The following is a 15,404-nucleotide window of genomic DNA, read 5'->3' on the forward strand; positions in this document are numbered from 1 at the left end:
GCATAGACAGTAAGAAGTGTCAGCCTTCATGTACTTAAGCCGGCATTGTGCCTTTTGTATTTAATTCCGATGCAATTTCATTGTTTCATCGTAAATAAGATGTTCCAAGGGAAGAAGTAGACCTGAAGTGAAGCATCGGAATCTGTAACTAGTATCAATGGAATGGTTCGAACATAGAAAGTAGGAAGTGTCAGGCTTCTTGTACTTAAGTCGGCATTGTGCCTTTTGTTTTTAATTCCGACCCAATTTCTGTGTTTCATAGTCAATAAGAAGGTCCAAGGGAAACAGTAAACCTGAAGTGAAGCATCGGAATCAGTATCTAGTGTCACAGTAATGGTTGAAACATAGAAAGTAAGAAGAGTCAGTCTTCTTGTACTTAAGTTGGCATTGTGCCTTTTGTATTTAATTCCGATGCAATTTCTGTGTTTCATCGTCGATAAGGTCAGAGGGATACAGTAAACCTGAAGTGAATTATCGGAATCTATAACTAGTGTCACAGGAATGGTTCAAAACATTGACAGTAGGTAGAGTCAGTCTTCTTGTACTTAAGTCGGCATTGTGCCTTTTGTATTTAATTCCGATGCAATATCTGTGTTTCATCGTCAATACGAAGGTCAGAGGGATACAGTAAAGCTGAAGTGAAGCATCGGACTACAAAATTAGTGTCACAGGAATGGTTCAAAGCATAGACAGTAGGAAGAGTCAGTCAACATGTAATTAAGTCGGCATTGTGCATTTTGTATTTAATTCCGATGCAATTTCGGTTTTTCATCGTCAATAAGAAGGTCCAAGGGATACATTAATCCTGAAGTGAAGCACCGGAATCTATAACTAGTGTCACAGGAATGGTTCAAAACATAGTCAGTAAGAAGAGTCAGCCTTCTAGTACTTAAGTCGGCATGGTGCCTTTTCTATTTGATTCCGATGCAATTTCTGTGTTTCATCGTCAATAAGAAGGTCCAAGGGATACACTAAACCTGGAGTGAAGCATTGGAATCTATAACTAGTGTCACAAGAATGGTTCAAACATTGACAGTAAGAAGAGTCAGTCTTCTTGTCCTTAAGTCGGCATTGTGCCTTTTGTATTTAATTCCGATGCAATTTCTTTGTTTCATCGTCAATAAGAAGGTCCACGGGATACAGTAAACCTGGAGTGTAGCATCGGAATCTATAACTAGTGTCACAGGAATGGTTCAAAACATAGACAGTAAGAAGAGTCAGTCTTCATGTACCTAAGTCAGCATTGTGCATTTTCTATTTAATTCCGATGCAATTTCTGTGTTTCATCGTCAATAAGACGGTCCAAGGGATACAGTAAACCTGAAGTGAAGCATCGGAATCTACAACTAGTGTCACAGGAATGGTTCAAAACATAGTTAGTAAGAAGAGTCAGTCTTCATATACTTAAGTCGGCATTGTGCCTTTTGTGTTAATTCCGATGCAATTTCTGTGTTTCATCGTCAATAAGAAGGTCCAAGGGATACAGTAAACCTGAAGTGAAGCATCCTAATCTATAACTAGAGTCACAGGAATGGTTCAAAACCTAGTCAGTAAGAAGAGTCAGTCTTCTTGTACTTAAGTCGGCATTGTGCCTTTTCTATTTAATTCCGATGCAATTTCAGTGTTTCATCGTCAATAAGAAGGTCCAAGGGATACAGTAAACCTGGAGTGAAACATCGGAATCTATAACTAGTGTCACAGGAATGGTTCAAAACATAGACAGTAAGAAGAGTCAGTCTTCTTGTACTTAAGTCGCCATTGTGCCTTTCCTATTTAATTCCGATGCAATTTCTGTGTTTCATCGTCAATAAGAAAGTCAGAGGGATACAGTAAACCTGAAGTGAAGCATCGGAATCTATAACTAGTGACACAGGAATGGTTCACAACATAGGCAGTAAGATTGATACAGTCTTCTTGTACTTATGTCGGCATTGTGCCTTTTGTATTTAATTCCGATGCAATTTCTGTGGTTCATCGTCAATAAGAAGGTCCAAGGGATACAGTAAACCTGGAGTGTAGCATCGGAATCTATAACTAGTGTCACAGGAATGGTTCAAAACATAGTCAGTAAGTAGAGTCGGTCTTCATGTACTTAAGTCGGCATTGGCCTTTTGTATTTAATTCCGGTGCAATTTCTGTGTTTCATCGTCAATAAGAAGGTCAGAGGGATACAGTAAACCTGAAGTGAAGCATCCGAATCTATAACTAGTGTCACAGGAATGGTTCAAAACATAGTCAGTAAGAAGAGTCGGTCTTCATGTACTTAAGTCGGCATTGGCCTTTTGTATTTAATTCCGATGCAATTTCTATGTTTCATCGTCAATATGAAGGTCCAAGGGATACTATGAATCTGGAGTGAAGCATCGGAATCTATAACTAGTGTCACAGGAATGGTTCAAAACATAGTCAGTTCGTTCTCCTGTGAGTCCAGATATTCGAATCCGACGCAAAACGGACTGCTTATTGTAACGATCAGAGCCTCCTAATGATGATGGAACACTCAAATTGCGTCGAGATTCAATACATTGTCCGTCAGCCGACCTGTCTCCAAGCGTCCATTGCTCCCTCGGGCACCTTATGGTCATTCTCCTGTGAGTCTACATTTTCGATTCCGACACATAACTGATAGTTAATTGTAACGTTCAGGGCCTCCTAATGACGATGGAATAGTCAAATTGCGTCGAGATTCAATACATCGTTATCCAGCCGACTTGTCTCCAAGGGGATATCGCTGCCTTGGGCACCACATGGTCAAACTCCGGTGATTCTACATTTTCGAATCCGACGCAAAACTGATAGTTAGTTGTAACGTTCAGGGCCTCCTAATGACGAAGGTGCACTCAAATTGCGTCGCGATTCAATACATCGTCCTCCAGCGGACTGTCTCCAAGGGGATAATGATGCCTCGGGCACCTTATGGTCCGTCTCCAGTAAGTCTAGATTTTCGAATCCGACGAAAAACTGATAGTTAATTGTAACATTCAGGGCCGCCTAATGACGATGGAACACTCAAATTGCGTCTCGATCCAATACACCGTCCTCCAACCGACTTGTATCCAAGGGGATATCGCTGCCTTGGGCACCACATGGTCCATCTCCGGTGATTCTACATTTTCGAATCCGACGCATAAATGATAGTTAATTGTAACGTTCCGGACCTCCTAATGACGATGGAACACTCAAATTGCGTCGAGATTCAATACATCGTGCTTCAGCCGACTTGTCTCCAAGAGTCCATTGCTCCCTTGGGCACCTTATGGTCGATCCCCTGTGAGTCTAGATTTTGGAATCCGACGCATAACTGTTAGTTAATTGTAATGTTCAGGGCATCCTAATGACGATGGAACACTCAAATTGCGTCGAGATTCAATACATCGGCCTCCAGCCGACTTGTCTCCAAGGGGACATTGCTGCCTCGGGCACCATATGGTCCGTCTCCTGTGATTCTATATTTTCGGTTCCGACGCGAAACTGATAGTTAATTGTAACGTTCAGGGCCTCCTAATGACGATGGAACACTCAAACTGCGTCGAGGTTCAATACTTCGTCCTTCAGCCGACTTGTCTCCAAGGAGTATTGCTGCGTCAGTTTTTTGATTCCGACGCAAAAATTATAGTTAATTGTAACGTTGAGCGACTCCTAATGACGATGGAACACTGAAATTGCGTCGAGATTCAGTACATCGGCCTCCAGCCGACTTGTCTCCAAGGGTCTATTGCTGCCTCGGTCCCTTATGGTCGTTCTCCTGTGAGTCTAGATTTTCGAATAAGACGCATAACTAATAGTTACTTGTAACGTTCAGCGCCTCCTAATGACGATGGAACACTCAAACTGCGTCGAGGTTCAATACATCGTCCTCCAGCCGACTTGACACCATATGGTCCGTCTCAAAAATGATAGTTTATTGCAACGTTCAGCGCCTCCTAATGACGATGGAACACTCAAATTGCGTCGAGATTCAATACATCGGCCTCCAGCCGACTTGTCTCCAAGGGTATATTGCTACCTCGGGCACCTTATGATCGTTCTCCTGTGAGTCTAGATTTTCGAACCCGACGCAAAACTGATAGTTAATTGTAACGTTCAGGGCCTCCTAATGTCGATAGAATACTCAGATTGCGTCGTGATTCAATTCATCGTATTCCAGCAGACTTCCTCCATGGGGATATGGCTGCCTAGGGCACCTTATGGTGGTTCTCCTGTGAGTCTAGATTTTCGAATCCGACGCATAACTGATAGTTAATTGCAACGATCAGTGCCTCCTAATGACGATGGAACACTCAAACTGCGTCGAGGTTCAATACATCGTCCTCCAGCCGACTTGACACCATATGGTCCGTCTCAAAAATGATAGTTTATTGCAACGTTCAGCGCCTCCTAATGACGATGGAACACTCAAATTGCGTCGAGATTCAATACATCGGCCTCCAGCCGACTTGTCTCCAAGGGTAAATTGCTGCCTCGGGCACCTTATGGTCGTTCTCCTGTGAGTCCAGATTTTCGAATCCGACGCTTAACTGATAGTTAATTGCAACGTTCAGCGCCTCCTAATGACGATGGAACACGCAAATTGCGTCGAGATTCAATACATCGGCCTCGAGCCTACTTGTCTCCAAGGGGACATTGCTGCCTCAGGCACCTTATGGTCCGTCTCCTGTGAGTCTAGATTTTCGAATCCGACGCATAACTATTAGTTAATTGCAACGTTCAGCGCCTCCTAATGACGATGGAACACTCAAATTGCGTGGAGATTCAATACACCGGCCTCCAGCCGACTTGTCTCCAAGGGTCTATTGCTGCCTCGGGCACTTTATGGTCGTTCTCCTGTGAGTCTAGATTTTCGAGTCCGACGCAAAACTGATAGTTAATTGTAACGTTCAGGGCCTCCTAATGACGATGGAACACTCAAATTGCGTCGCGGTTCAATACATCGTCCTCCAGACGACTTGTCTCTAAGGGGTATTGCTGCCTCGGGGTCCATGTGGTCCGTCTCCTGTGAGTCTAGATTTTCGAATCCGACGCATAACTGATAGTTAATTGTAACTCTCATCGCCTCCTAATGACGATGGAACACTCAAATTGCGTCTAGATACAATACAACGTCCTTCAGCCGACTTGCCTCCAAGCGTCCATTGCTCCCTCGGGCACCTTATGGTCATTCTCCTGGGAGTCTACTTTTTCGATTCCGACACATAACTGATAGTAAATTGTAACGTTCAGGGCCTCCTAATGACGATGGAACACTCAAATTGTGTCGAGATTCAATACCTCGTTATCCAGCCGACTTTCCTCCAAGGGGATATCGCTGCCCTGGGCACCAGATGGTCAATCTCCGGTGATTCTACATTCTCGAATCCGACGCAAAACTGATAGTTAAATGTAAAGTACAGGGCCTCCAAATTACGATGGTGGACTCAAATTGCGTCGCGATCCAATACATCGTCCTCCAGCTGACTTGTCTCCAAGGGTCTATTGCTGCCTCGGGCACCTTATGATCGTTCTCCTGTGAGTCTAGATTTTCGAACCCGACGCAAAACTGATAGTTAATTGTAACGTTCAGGGCCTCCTAATGTCGATAGAATACTCAGATTGCGTCGTGATTCAATTCATCGTATTCCAGCAGACTTCCTCCATGGGGATATGGCTGCCTCGGGCACCTTATGGTCGTTCTCCTGTGAGTCAAGATTTTCGAATCCGACGCGAATCTGATAGTTAATTGTAACGTTCAGGGCCTCCTAATGTCGATAGAATACTCAGATTGCGTCGTGATTCAATTCATCGTATTCCAGCAGACTTCCTCCATGGGGATATGGCTGCCTCGGGCACCATATGGTCCGTCTCCTGTGAGTCTAGATTTTCGAATCCGACGAAAAATGATAGTTAATTGTAACGTTCAGGGCCTCTAAATGACGATGGAACACTCAAATTGCGTCGAGAGTCAATACATCGTCTTCCTGCCGAATTGTCTACAAGGCGATATTGCTGCCTCGGGCTCCATGTGGTCCGTCTCATGTGAATCTAGATTTTTGAGTCCGACGCGAAACTTATAGTTAATTGCAACGTTCAGGGCCTCCTAATGACGATGGAACACTCAAATTGCGTCGAGATTCAATACATCGTCCTTCAGCCGACTTGTCTCCAAGAGTCTATTGCTGCCTCGGACACCTTATGGTGGTTCTCCTGTGAGTCTAGGTTTTCGAATCCGACGCATAACTGATAGTTAATTGCAACGATCAGTGCCTCCTAATGACGATGGAACACTCAAATTGCGTCGAGATTCAATACATCGGCCTCCAGCTGACTTGTCTCCAAATGTCTATTGCTGCCTCGGGCACCTTGTGGTCGTTCTCCTGTGAGTCTAGATTTTCGAATCCGACGCATAACTGATAGTTAACTGCAAAGTTCAGGGCCTCCTAATGACGATGGAACACTCAAATTGCGTCGAGATTCAATACATCGTCCTCCAGCCGATTTGTCTCCAAGGGGATATGGCTGCCTCGGGCACTACAAGGTCCGTCTCCGGCGATTCTACATTTTCGAACCCGACGCAAAACTGATAGTTAATTGTAACGTTCATGTCCTCCTAATGACAATGGAATACTCAAATTGCGTCGAGATTCAATACATCGACCTCCAGCCGACTTCTCTCCATGGGGATATTGCTGCCTCTGGCACCTTGTGGTCGTTCTCCTGTGAGTCTAGATTTTCGAATCCGACGCGAAACTGATTGTTAATTGTAACGCTCAGGGCTTCCTAATGACGATGGAACACTCAAAATGCGTCGAGATTCAATACATCGTCATTCAGCCGATTTGTCTCCAAGGGTCTATTGCTGCCTCGGGCACCTTATGATCTTTCCCCTGTGAGTCTACATTTTAGAATCCGACGCATAACTGATAGTTATTCTTAATGCTCACGGCCTCCTAATTACGATGGAACACTCAAATTGCGTCGAGATTCAATAAATCGGCCTCCAGCCGAGTTGTCTCCAAGGGGACATTGTTGCCTCGGGCACCATATGGTCCGTCTCCTGTGAGTCTAGATTTTCGATTCCGACGCGAAACTTATAGTTAATTGTAACGTTCAGGGCCTCCTAATGACGATGGAACACTCTAATTGCGTCGAGGTTCAATACATCGTCCTCCAGACGACTTGTCTCCAAGGGGTACTGCTTCCTCGGGCTCCATATGGTCCGTCTAATGTGAGTCTAGATTTTCGAATCCGACGCAAAAATGATAGTTAATTGTAACGTTCAGCGCCTCCTAGTGACAATGGAACACTCAAACTGCGTCGAGCGTCAATACATCGTCCTAAAGCCGACTTGTCTACAAGGGGATATTGCTGCCTCGGGCTCCATGTGGTCCGTCTCCTGTGAGTCTAGATTTTCGAATCCGACGCGAAACTTTTAGTTAATTGTAACGATCAGGGCCTCCTAATGACGATGGAACACTCAAATTGCGTCGAGATTCAATACATCGTCCTCCAGCCGACTTTCTCCAAGGGGATATCGCTGCCTCGGGCACCACATGGTCCGTCTCCGGTGATTCTACATTTTCGAACCCGACGCAAAACTGATAGTTAATTGTAAAGTTCAGGGCCTCCTAATGACGATTGAACACTCAAATTGTGTCGAGATTCAATACATCGTCATTCAGCCGATTTGTCTCCAAGGGTCTATTGCTGCCTCGGGCCCTTATGGTCTTTCCCCTGTGAGTCTATATTTTAGAATCCGACGCATAACTGATAGTTAATTGTAATGCTCAGGGCCTCCTAATTACGATGGAGCACTCAAATTGCGTCAAGATTCAATAAATCGGCCTCCAGCCAACTTGTCTCCAAGGTTCTATTGCTGCCTCGGGCACCTTATGGTCGTTCTCCTGTGAGTCTAGATTTTCGAATCCGACGCGAAACTGATAGTTACTTGTAACGTTCAGGGCCTCCTAATGACGATGGAACACTCAAATTGCGTCGAGATTCAATACATCGGCCTCCAGCCGACTTGTCTCCAAGGGTCTATTCCTGCCTCGGGCACCTTATCGTCGTTCTCCTGTGAGTCCAGATATTCAAATCCGACGCATAACGGACTGCTAATTGGAACGTTCAGAGCCTCCTAATGACGATTGAACACTCATATTGCGTCGAGTTCAATACATCGTCCTCCAGCCGACTTGTCCCCAAGGGGATATCGCTGCCTCGGGCACCACATGGTCCGTCTCCGGTGATTCTACGTTTTCGAACCCGACGCAAAACTGATAGTTAATTGTAACATTCAGGGCCTCCTAATGACGATAGAACACTCAAATTGCGTCGAGATTCAATACATCGTCCTCCAGCCGACTTCTCTCCTTGGGGATATTGCTGCCTCGGGCACCTTGTGGTCGTTCTCCTGTGAGTCTGAATTTTCGAATCCGACGCGAAACTGATTGTTAATTGTAACGTTCAGGGGTTCCTAATGACGATGGAACACTCAAAATTCGTCGAGATTCAACACATCGTCATTCAGCCGATTTGTCTCCAAGGGTCTATTGCTGCCTCGGGCCCTTATGGTCTTTCCCCTGTGAGTCTAGATTTTAGAATTCGACGCATAACTGATAGTCAATTGTAATGTTCAGGGCCTCCTAATTACGATGGAACACTCAAATTGCGTCGAGATTTAATAAATCGGCCTCCAGCCAACTTGTCTCCAAGGTTCTATTGCTGCCTCGGGCACCTTATGGTCGTTCTCCTGTGAGTCTAGATTTTCGAATCCGACGCGAAACTGATAGTTACTTGTAACGTTCAGGGCCTCCTAATGACGATGGAACACTCAAATTGCGTCGAGATTCAATACATCGTCCTCCAGCCGACTTATCTCCAAGCGTCCATTGCTCCCTCGGGCACCTTATGGTCATTCTCCTGTGAGTCCACATTTTCGATTCCGACACATAACTGATAGTTAAATGTTACGTTCAGGGCCTCCTAATGACGATGGAACACTCAAATTGCTTCGCGGTCCAATACATCGTCCTCCAGCCGACTTTTCTCCAAGGGTCTATTGCTGCCTCGGGCACCTTATAATCGTTCTCCTGTGAGTCTCGATTTTCGAATCCGACGCAAAACTGATAGTTAATTGCAATTTTCAGGGCCTCCTAATGACGATGGAACACTGAAATTGCGTCGAGACTCAATACATCGTCCTACAGCCGACTTGTCTCCAAGGGGATATCACTGCCTCATGCACCACATGGTCCGTCTCCGGTGATTCTACATTTTCGAACCCGACGCAAAACTGATAGTTAATTGTAACGTTCAGGGCTTGCTAATGACGATGGAACACTCAAAATGCGTCGAGATTCAATACATCGTCATTCAGCCGATTTGTCTCCAAGGGTCTATTGCTGCCTCGGGCACCTTATGGTCTTTCACCTGTGAGTCTAGATTTTAGAATCCGACGCATAACTGATGGTTAATTGTAACGTTCAGGGCCTCCTAATGACGATGGAACACTGAAATTGCGTCGAGGTTCAATACATCGTCCTACAGCCGACTTGTCTTCAAGGGGTACTGCTGCCTCGGGCACCATATGGTCCGTCTCCTGTGAGTCTAGATTTTCGAATCCGACGCAAAAATGATAGTTAATTGTAACGTTCAGCGCCTGCTAGTGACGATGCAACACTCAAATTGCGTCGAGAGTCAATGCATCGTCCTCCAGCCGACTTGTCTACAAGGGGATATTGCTGCCTCGGGCTCCATGTGGTCCGTCTCCTGTGAGTCTAGATTTTCGAATCCGAAGCGAAACCTATAATTAAATTGTAACGTTCAGGGCCTCCTAATGACGATGGATCACTCAAATTGCGTCGAGATTCAATACATCGTCCTCCAGCCGACTTATCTCCAAGCGTCCATTGCTCCCTCGGGCACCTTATGGTCATTCTCCTGTGAGTCCACATTTTCGATTCCGACACATAACTGATAGTTAAATGTTACGTTCAGGGCCTCCTAATGACGATGGAACACTCAAATTGCTTCGCGGTCCAATACATCGTCCTCCAGCCGACTTTTCTCCAAGGGTCTATTGCTGTCTCGGGCACCTTATGGTCGTTCTCCTGTAAGTCTCGATTTTCGAATCCGACGCAAAACTGATAGTTAATTGCAATTTTCAGGGCCTCCTAATGACGATGGAACACTGAAATTGCGTCGAGACTCAATACATCGTCCTACAGCCGACTTGTCTCCAAGGGGATATCGCTGCCTCATGCACCACATGGTCCGTCTCCGGTGATTCTACATTTTCGAACCCGACGCAAAACTGACAGTTAATTGTAACGTTCAGGGCTTGCTAATGACGATGGAACACTCAAAATGCGTCGAGGTTCAATACATCGTCATTCAGCCGATTTGTCTCCAAGGGTCTATTGCTGCCTCGGGCACCTTATGGTCTTTCACCTGTGAGTCTAGATTTTAGAATCCGACGCATAACTGATAGTTAATTGTAAAGTTCAGGGCCTCCTAATGACGATGGAACATTCAAATTGCGTCGAGATTCAATACTTCGTCCTCCAGCCGACTTGTCTCCAAGGGGATATCGCTGCCTCGGGCACCACATTGTCCGTCTCCGGTGATTCTACATTTTCGAACCCGACGCAAAACTGATAGTTAATTGTAACGTTCAGGGCCTCCTAATGACGATGGAATACTCAAATAGCGTCGAGAGTCAATACATCGACCTCCAGCCGACTTCTCTCCAGGGGGATACTGCTGCCTCGGGCACCTTGTGGTCATTCTCCTATGAGTCTAGATTTTTGAATCCGACGCGAAACTGATTGTTAATTGTATCTTTCAGGGCTTCCGAATGACGATGGAACACTCAAACTCCGTCGAGATTCAATACATCGTCATTCAGCCGATTTGTCTCCAGGGGTCTATTGCTGCCTCGGGCACCTTATGGTCTTTCCCCTGGGAGTCTAGATTTTAGAATCCGACGCATAACTGATAGTTAATTGTAATGTTCAGGGCCTCCTAATTACGATGGAACACTCAAATTGCGTCGAGATTCAATAAATCGGCCTCCAGCCAACTTGTCTCCAAGGTTCTATTGCTGCCTCGTGCACCTTATGGTCGTTCTCCTGTGAGTCTAGATTTTCGAATCCGACGCGAAACTGATAGTTACTTGTAACTTTCAGGGCCTCCTTATGACGATGGAACACTCAAATTGCGTCGAGATTCAACACATCGGCCTCCAGCCGACTTGTCTCCAAGGGTCTATTCCTGCCTCGGGCACCTTATCGTCGTTCTCCTGTGAGTCCAGATATTTGAATCCGACGCATAACGGACTGCTAATTGGAACGTTCAGAGCCTCCTAATGATGATGGAACACTCAAATTGCGTCGAGATTCAATACATCGTAATCCAGCCGACTTATCTCCAAGCGTCCATTGCTCCCTCGGGCACCTTATGGTCATTCTCCTGTGAGTCCACATTTTCGATTCCGACACATAACTGATAGTTAAATGTTACGTTCAGGGCCTCCTAATGACGATGGAACACTCAAATTGCTTCGCGGTCCACTACATCGTCCTCCAACCGACTTTTCTCCAAGGGTCTATTGCTGCCACGGGCACCTTATGGTCGTTCTCCTGTGAGTCTCGATTTTCGTATCCGACGCAAAACTGATAGTTAATTGCAATTTTCAGGCCCTCCTAATGACGATGGAACACTGAAATTGCGTCGAGACTCAATACATCGTTATCCAGCCGACTTGTTTCCAAGGGGATATCGCTGCCTCATGCACCACATGGTCCGTCTCCGGTGATTCTACATTTTCGAACCCGACGCAAAACTGACAGTTAATTGTAACGTTCAGGGCTTGCTAATGACGATGGAACACTCAAAATGCGTCGAGATTCAATACATCGTCATTCAGCCGATTTGTCTCCAAGGGTCTATTGCTGCCTCGGGCACCTTATGGTCTTTCGCCTGTGAGTCTAGATTTTAGAATCCGACGCATAACTGATGGTTAATTGTACCGTTCAGGGCCTCCTAATGTCGATGGAACACTGAAATTCCGTCGAGGTTCAATACATCGTCCTACAGCCGACTTGTCTTCAAGGGGTACTGCTGCCTCGGGCACCATATGGTCCGTCTCCTGTGAGTCTAGATTTTCGAATCCGACGCAAAAATGATAGTTAATTGAAACGTTCAGCGCCTGCTAGTGACGATGGGACACTCAAATTGCGTCGAGAGGCAATTCATCGTCCTCCAGCCGACTTGTCTACAAGGGGATATTGCTGCCTCGGGCTCCATGTGGTCCGTCTCCTGTGAGTCTAGATTTTCGAATCCGAAGCGAAACTTATAGTTAATTGTAACGTTCAGGGCCTCCTAATGACGATGGATCACTCAAATTGCGTCGAGATTCAATACATCGTCCTCCAGCCGACTTGTCTCCAAATGTCTATTGCTGCCTCGGGCACCTTGTGTTCGTTCTCCTGTGAGTCTAGATTTTGGAATCCGACGCATAACTGATAGTTAATTGTAATGTTTAGGGCCTCCTAATTACAATGGAACACTCAAATTGCGTCGAGATTCAATAAATCGGCCTCCAGCCGAATTGTCTCCAAGGGGACATTGTTGCCTCGGGCACCATAATATGGTCCGTATAATGTGAGTCTAGATTTTCGAATCCGACGCAAATATGATAGATAATTGTAACGTTCAGCGCCTCCTAGTGACGATGGAACACTCAAATTGCGTCGAGAGTCAATACATCATCCTCCAGCCGACTTGTCTCCAAGGGGATATTGCTGCCACGGGCTTCATGTGGTCCGTCTCCTGTGAGTCTAGATTTTCGAATCCGACGCGAAACTTTTAGTTAATTGTAACGTTCAGGGCCTCCTAATGACGATGGAACACTCAAATTGCGTCGAGATTCAATACATCGGCTTCCAGCCGACTTGTCTCCAAATGTCTGTTGCTGCCTCGGGCACCTTGTGGTCGTTCTCCTGTGAGTCTAGATTTTCGAATCCGACGCATAACTGATAGTTAATTGTAAAGTTCAGGGCCTCCTAATGACGATTGAACACTCAAATTGCGTCGAGATTCAATAAATCTTCCTCCAGCCGAATTGTCTCCAAAGGGACATTGTTGCCTCGGGCGCCATATGGTCCGTCTCCTGTGAGTCTAGATTTTCGATTCCGACGCGAAACTTTTAGTTAATTGAAACGTTCAGGGCATCCTAATGACGATGGAACACTCAAATTGCGTCGAGAGTCAATACATCGTCCTCCAGCCGACTTGTCTACAAGGGGATATTGCTGGCTCGGGCTCCATGTGGCCGTCTCCTGTGAGTCTAGATTTTCGAATCCGAAGCGAAACTTATAGTTAATTGTAGCGTTCAGGGCTTCCTAATGACAATGGAACACTCAAAATGCGTCGAGATTCAATACATCGTCATTCAGCCGATTTGTCTCCAAGGGTCTATTGCTGCCTCGGGCACCTTATGGTCTTTCCCCTGTAAGTCTAGATTTTCGAATCCGACGCATAACTGATAGTTAATTGTAAAGTTCAGGGCCTCCTAATGACGATTGAACACTCAAATTGCGTCGAGATTCAATACATCGTCCTCCAGCCGACTTGTCCCCAAGGGGATATCGCTGCCTCGGGCACCACATGGTCCGTCTCCGGTGATTCTACATTTTCGAACCCGACGAAAACTGATAGTTAATTGTAACCTTCAGGGCCTCCTAATGACGATGGAATACTCAAATTGCGTCGAGATTCAATACATCGTCCTCCAGCCGACTTCTCTCCATCGGGATATTGCAGCCTCGGGCACCTTATGGTCATTCTCCTATGAGTCTAGATTTTCGAATCCGACGCGGAACTGATTGTTAATTGTAATGTTCAAGGCTTCCTAATTACGATGGAACACTCAAATTGCGTCGAGAATCAATACATCGGCCTCGAGCCGACTAGTCTCCAAGGGTACATTGCTGCCTCGGCACCATATGGTCTGCCTCCTGTGAGTCAAGATTTTCGAATCCGAAGCAAAACTGATAGTTAATTGTGACGTTCAGGGCCTCCTAATGACGATGGAACACTCAAATTGCGTCGAGATTCAATACATCGTCCTCCAGCCGACTTCTCTCCATGGGGATATTGCTGCCTTGGGCATCTTGTGGTCGTTCTCCTGTGAGTCTAGATTTTCGAATCCGACGAGAAAATGATTGTTAATTGTAACGTTCAGGGCTTCCTAATGACGGTGGAACACTCAAAATGCGTCGAGATTCAATACATCGTCATTCAGCCGATTTGTCTCCAAGGGTCTATTGCTGCCTCGGCCACCTTATGGTCTTTCCCCTGTGAGTCTAGATTTTAGAATCCGACGCATAACTGATAATTAATTGCAATGTTCAGATCCTCCTAATTACGAAGGAACACTCAAATTGCGTCGAGATTCAATAAATCGGCCTCCAGCCGAATTATCTCCAAGGGGACATTGTTGCCTCGGGCACCATATGGTCAGTCTCCTGTGAGTCTAGATTTTCGATTCCGACGCGAAACATATTGTTAATTGTAACGTTCAGGGCCTCCTAATGACGATGGAACACTCAAATTGCGTCGAGGTTCAATACATCGTCCTCCAGTCGACTTGTCTCCAAGGGGTACTGCTGCCTCGGGCACCATATGATCCGTCTCCTGTGAGTCTAGATTTTCGAATCCGACGCAAAAATGATAGTTAATTGTAACGTTCAGCGCCTCCTAGTGACGATGGAACACTCAAATTGCGTCGAGAGTCAATACATCGTCCTCCAGCCGACTTGTCTACAAGGGGATATTGCTGCCTCGGGCTCCATGTGGTCCGTCTCCTGTGAGTCTGGATTTTCCAATCCGACGCAAAACTTATAGTTAATTGTAACGTTCAGGGCCTCCTAATGACGATGGAACACTCAATTTGCGTCGAGATTTAATACATCGGCCTCCAGCTGACTTGTCTCCAAATGTCTGTTACTGCATCGGGCACCTTGTGGTCGTTCTCCTGAGAGTCTAGATTTTCGAATCCGACGCATAACTGATTGATAATTGTAAAGTTCAGGGCCTCCTAATGACGATTGAACACTCAAATTGCGTCGAGATTCAATACATCGTCCTCCAGCCAATTTGTCTCTAAGGGGATATCGCTACCTCGGGCACCACATGGTCTGTCTCCGGTGATTCTACATTTTCGAACCCGACGCAAAACTGATAGTTAATTGTAACGTTCAGGGCCTCCTAATGACGATGGAATACTCAAATTGCGTTGAGATTCAATACATCGTCCGCCAGCCGACTTCTCTCCATGGGGATATTGCTGCCTCGGGCACCTTATGGTCGTTCTCCTGTGAGTCTAGATTTTCGAATCCGACGCGGAACTGATTGTTAATTGTAAC

Source organism: Schistocerca serialis, unplaced genomic scaffold, assembly GCF_023864345.2.
Source record: "Schistocerca serialis cubense isolate TAMUIC-IGC-003099 unplaced genomic scaffold, iqSchSeri2.2 HiC_scaffold_1362, whole genome shotgun sequence".
Taxonomy (NCBI): domain Eukaryota; kingdom Metazoa; phylum Arthropoda; class Insecta; order Orthoptera; family Acrididae; genus Schistocerca; species Schistocerca serialis.